General features: G+C 52.0%; 1 long non-coding RNA gene across 1 annotated transcript; it reads left to right on the forward strand.

The window, feature by feature from the left end:
- Window positions 1-493: 493 nt before the first annotated feature.
- LOC310765330 lies at window positions 494-4,474 on the forward strand. Its single transcript, XR_014549527.1, has 2 exons — window positions 494-677; window positions 3,496-4,474. It is a non-coding gene; the product is annotated as an uncharacterized lncRNA (long non-coding RNA).
- Window positions 4,475-5,704: the final 1,230 nt, after the last annotated feature.

The raw sequence follows: 5,704 nt of genomic DNA on the forward strand, positions 1-5,704 counted from the left end.
AGTAGTAGGAATGGCTCCAAAGAAGGCGACAAGGAGGCCTGGACCTGCCCCCTCTGCAAAGCGGCCTATAAAAGGCCCGTCCCAGGCCCTACGTTCTCCTGAGCCTGGCCAGTCGTTGAAACGCCTCCAATCCATGGTCGCTAGCCTGGCTGGTGACCCGGTGGCACTGGCGTGGGTTGAGGCAGAGATGGATGGCTTGATGCACCGCTGCTCAACCCCGTCGACCTCATCTTCGATGCCGGCTCCTCCTGTGGGTGCCTCTTCGCCTGTGTCATCATCTGGTGAAGATGAGAGAGAACCATTGTCAGCCGGTGGTTACTTACCTGACACGCAACTGGCCCGGTCCCCGGTCTTACCTGTGTCTCAGGTTGCCGCGCCAAGGGGTCGGGGTCGCACCAGGGTTGTGGCCAGGAGGAGGGCATCAACCCTGGGCCGTGTTGTCCGGGATTCACCTACGCAGTCTTCAGTAGCTGGGAGTTCGAGTCTGGGTCATTCACAGGTTGTCTCTTTGCAGTCAGTTCCAGGCGCTGGGCAGCAAGGCGAGGTATCTGAGTCTTCAGTAGAGGACAGCCTTCCTCCACCTCCAAAGACCTCTTCTGGTGGGCACCGCCGCCGCAAAAAGAGCTCCAGGAGGCGCGCCAAGAAGAGACGGAGAGACACCTCGTCCTCTTCTACAGGTACTTCGTCCCAGAGTTCTAGTAGTGATGAGGAAGCTTCCCTTAAGCTTTATTGGGGCTTCGGGGAGACCTCTGGGCTCCCAAAGTGGGTTTGGGAGCGGAGGGCGAATTCCCACAGGGTTAAGTATGGGGCGGTGCAAGAGTGTCGGGAAGGGGTCTTGTTGCCTGACGTGAAAGTCTCCACCAATTCGGCTAGGGATCTTATTCCTGGTGCCCACTTGTCTGCCAAACTGCGGTCCAGGATATTGAATGGCCGTTATGTTGATATTTTTAGCCTGGCCCCTCCGCTTTGCGGTCAGGAGCCTTTAGACAAGGGCTTTGCTCCCTCAAAAAAAACGGGCGTTCATAGCTCAAGCAGATAGGACTTTTGAACGCTGGTTAGATAGTTTCCAGGTTTTCGCCGGTGTGGTTTCAGCAGCCTATCCTCGGAGATCCTTGCACTTATGGGTGTATTTGTCTATAGTCCGCTCAGCCTTTACGATGGCGGGAGAAGCTGCTGCGTTGGCTTATGACCAGAATTTTAGACGTAGAGCAGCCAAGATCCCCACAGCCCGCTGGGATCGGAAGGACTTGGACGTCTGGACCACTTACGTGGCCCCACGTATTGACAAGAAGGCCTCTGATCAGTTGAATCTCAAGGCAGTCCCTGCAAAAGCAGGTCGCAAGCTGTTTTGCTGGGACTTCAATAAGGGTTTCTGCCAACGGCAACCCTGTAAATTTCCTCATGTGTGTGTGAAGTGCTCAGGGAACCATTCGGCATCTGTTTGTGCGGGGGGCCGGCGGCCCTTTCGTAAAGGAGGGGGCTCTCAACAGCCCCCCAAAGCCGCTCCTCAGCTTCCAGCCGCTGGAGCAGGAAAGTAGTATCCTATCCTCCTTGGCCTATACCCCGGTACGGCTACAGCCTTTATTGTCATTATTAAAATCATACCCTGATAGGGTCTCGGCATCCTATTTACGTGATGGTTTTTCTATAGGCTTCAGAATCCCAGTGGTTTCACCTCCGATAGCTAGGGATCCTGGGAACCAGAAATCTGTTAGGGACATGCCAGAGGTGGCGCGTAAGAAAATTGGAAAAGAGCTGGCTTTGCATCGTATGGCCGGTCCTTTTGCCGTTCCCCCTTTTCCCAATTTGCATATTTCACCCTTGGGTATTGTTCCTAAGAAGGCCCCGGGGGAATTTCGCCTGATTCATAACCTCTCTCATCCTAGAGGCACGTCAGTAAATGACGTGATTCCCCCGGAGCTTTGTTCGGTGAAATATGCTTCGCTGGATCATGCGATCAGGATGATACGGAAGTTTGGGCCTGGTGCCCTACTGGCAAAATGCGACATTGTATCGGCATTTCGGCTGCTCCCAATTCATCCTGATGATTTCTGGTTGCTAGGTTTTCAGTTTGAAGGAGGATATTACTTTGATAAGGCCATGCCCATGGGCTGCTCTGTAGCCTGTGCGGCTTTTGAGTGTTTTAGTTCATTTTTGGATCTGGGATGGTAGGTGGTGTGCGGAACGCTGGCCTCCTGCTTGGCGTGGGGAAGCCATAACTCGGGACCTAACGTTTCTTGAGTTTTTTCCCATTGTAGTGGCCGTGCATTTGTGGGTCGAGCATTTCAGGGATCATCGAGTTTGCTTTTGGTCTGATAACCAGGCGGTGGTGAACGTGCTAGCCAAGCAGTCCTCACGATCCCCTAGGGTATCAGCCCTGTTACGGGCTTTTGTGTTGCATTGTTTGCGTTTTAATATTGTATTTTCTGCTCGTTTTGTTCCGGGCATATCTAACGATATTGCTGATGCTCTGTCCCGTTTTCAGATGGAGCGATTCAGGTCCCTGGCGCCAGTAGCTCGAGACCGTCCGGAAATTTTCCCGGATCATCTCTGGAACCTTGGCAGCACTTAGTTTTACAGGGAGTAGCTGCATCTGTTGCCCCCTCCACTCTGAGGTCTTATAAGAAGGCCTGGACAGATTTTTTATTATTTAACGGCCAGTCGGCTGCAGGGGAGGTTATTGCCCCCCATTCTACCTCTCAGGTGCTCCAGTATTTAGCGCATCTGTTTCAGATGCGGCGGGCGGCCAGGACGCTGAGGATCCATTCAGCGGCAATATCTTTCTTTAGCAGGGCGTTTTTTAACAAGGATCCATGTGGGAAGTTTGTGGTGCGAAGGGCGCTGGAGGGATGGGGGCGACTTTCTCCTTCTAGGCCTATTTCCAGGCGGCCCATCACATTCGATTTGCTGACTCAGATGCGCAGTAAACTGCGGAGCATCTGTTGGTCTAAATTCGAGGCTCGACTATTTTCCGCAGCCTTCTCACTAGCCTTTTTGGGGCCCTGAGAGTGGGAGAGGTGGTCCTTGAACTTAAGCCGGATGGAGGTTCAAGGGGTTTGTTGTGCAGGACGTGAGTCTGTCTCCGTTAGAATTGCAGGTTAATATCAGAAATTCTAAGACAGATCAGCTAGGCAGAGGAGCAGTTATTCGGCTCCCGGCAACTGGGGAAGGGGGCCCTTGCCCGGTAAAAGATCTCAGGAAATATTTGGCCTTGCGGCCGGCAGGTGAGGGCCCCCTGTTTATCCATGAAAATGGGCATCCATTGGTGAGGCATCAGTTCACTAAGGTGTTGCGTAAAGTTGTTGCGGCATGTGGCCATCTGGCCTCGGAGTTTGCTCCTCACTCCTTTCGGATTGGTGCTGCAACAACAGCTGCCCACTGGGGTTTGTCAGCGGATAGGATAAAAGACCTGGGGCGTTGGAAGTCAGATGCGTTCCGGACTTATGTTCGGAAATAATGTGGATTGTGTACTTACATTTTGTGTTTTAACCCTAGGTATGGCCACTATCCGTATCTGGATAGTGGGGCACAGTATTGTGCATTGGGCTGCTGACAGAGCTCGTCGCTCCGGATTGGGAGATGGCCTGGGCCTTCCGCAGCACGTGCAGGTGTCCTGGATTTCCAGAAGGGGGATGCTGTGGAGGGAATTCTTACCACTCATGCAAAGGCGCATTCTCCTGGCTGGCCCTCCTGCAGCGATCGTGGTGCAGCTCGGGGAAAATGATATGGTTTCCTCTTCTTGTTATGGGTTGCGGGCTGCCATTTTACAGGATCTGAGGGAGTTGGCGGCCATGGTGCCTGCTTCTAAAATAATTTGGTCACTATTGCTTCAACGCCGCATTTGGCGGGGTAGTCCCTGCCCAGCTGCCACCGAGCGGGTTAGGAAGCGGATTAATTCCGCGGTAGGCAAATTGGTGGTTGGTTTGGGCGGGTTTGTGATTCCTCACCCTCTTATTACTTTCAAGGCCGCCGAATATTTTAGGGCGGATGGGGTTCATCTTTCCTCAGTTGGGAATGATGTTTGGCTGGATTCGGTGGTGTCTAAGTTGAGGGTGTGGTTGAATTTGTGAGTGGTTGGCGGCGAGCGTAAGGGCTCTGGTGGCGGTTAGGCATTGGTTAAATTGGTTGGTGGAGGGGTATGGATTGGCTGTGCCTGCCCCTCCAATGCTGCTGCTGCACGGAAATTCCGTTAAAGGAATTCAGGGGCTTACCATCCCCTCGTCCAAACCCTTGGTGCAGGGTGCGGGCCGCGTAAGCTCCTGGGAGCATGCAGGGAGTAGCTGAGGGTCTGTGTCGCAGCTCCAGTTATCCCTGGTCTTGTTCCTCCGCACTGGCTCTCGCTGGAATCCGGGAGTCAGTGCTGTCCCCCAAGGCGGGGGGGACAGCTAGTCATAACCAATGCCTAAGCAACCACTCACAATTTGTATGTTAATAAAGTTGTGGCCAAAATTATGCCAAAAACCTTAAACAAAAATTATGTGTGATGTGTGAGTTATTGGGGTAGGGGTGTTTTGGGGACCTCAGCACGCAAAGCGTGTTCTCATTAAAAGAGAGCACGGGTTGCGGATGGGGCCAAGCAAAAACACCCACAGTTGCCAGGCAGGTTAGATTCAAGGGGCTTGGATCAGATTGGTGGTTGGTGTTACTGGGGTAAATTTGATGTTGCCAATTTAGGGGTGGGATCAGAGGTTATTTAAACAAGGTCCACAGCATGTTCCTTTCTCTTTCGCTGTGGACACCGGATCACCCGCCCGCCCTCCCTTGATTGGGCTTGTGCTTTGACCTTGCTATGCCTGTCATGGGGTCGTCCGCATTGGTGCGGGGGCCTGGTAGGAATTTTTCCTTTTGGCTGATTAGTGTGTGCCAATTGGGTTTTGCCTACTGCGTAGCAAATTGTCACAACTTGTAAGGTTGGCGGTTAGGCATTGGTTAAATTGGTTGGTGGAGGGGTATGGATTGGCTGTGCCTGCCCCTCCAATGCTGCTGCTGCACGGAAATTCCGTTAAAGGAATTCAGGGGCTTACCATCCCCTCGTCCAAACCCTTGGTGCAGGGTGCGGGCCGCGTAAGCTCCTGGGAGCATGCAGGGAGTAGCTGAGGGTCTGTGTCGCAGCTCCAGTTATCCCTGGTCTTGTTCCTCCGCACTGGCTCTCGCTGGAATCCGGGAGTCAGTGCTGTCCCCCAAGGCGGGGGGGACAGCTAGTCATAACCAATGCCTAAGCAACCACTCACAATTTGTATGTTAATAAAGTTGTGGCCAAAATTATGCCAAAAACCTTAAACAAAAATTATGTGTGATGTGTGAGTTATTGGGGTAGGGGTGTTTTGGGGACCTCAGCACGCAACTGATGAAATCAGACAAAGGGATTTATCCAACTACATTCTACTCATAGAACATTAGAGCTGGAAGGAACCAAAAGAGCCAACCAAAAGTCACAATGCAGGAATCATAGCTAAAGAATCCCTGACAGTAGACCCATTGAAATTAATGAACCTAAGTTGATTTAGATATAAGAAATTGATCAGTGTGACATTGATAGCAAGCATAATTCTACAGCAGATTCTTATGTAGTTTGTGGGAAAAGTGCATGTTCAGTGCTTTGATTTCAAGAAACTAATAAGGGGTTATTGAGAACAAATCATGGCCAGGCTGCATCTGGAGTGCTGTGTCCAGTTCGGGGCACCGCCTTTTAAAAAGGAAATAA

This window comes from Podarcis filfolensis (assembly GCF_964270895.1).
Source record: "Podarcis filfolensis genome assembly, chromosome: 6".
NCBI classification, from domain to species: domain Eukaryota; kingdom Metazoa; phylum Chordata; class Lepidosauria; order Squamata; family Lacertidae; genus Podarcis; species Podarcis filfolensis.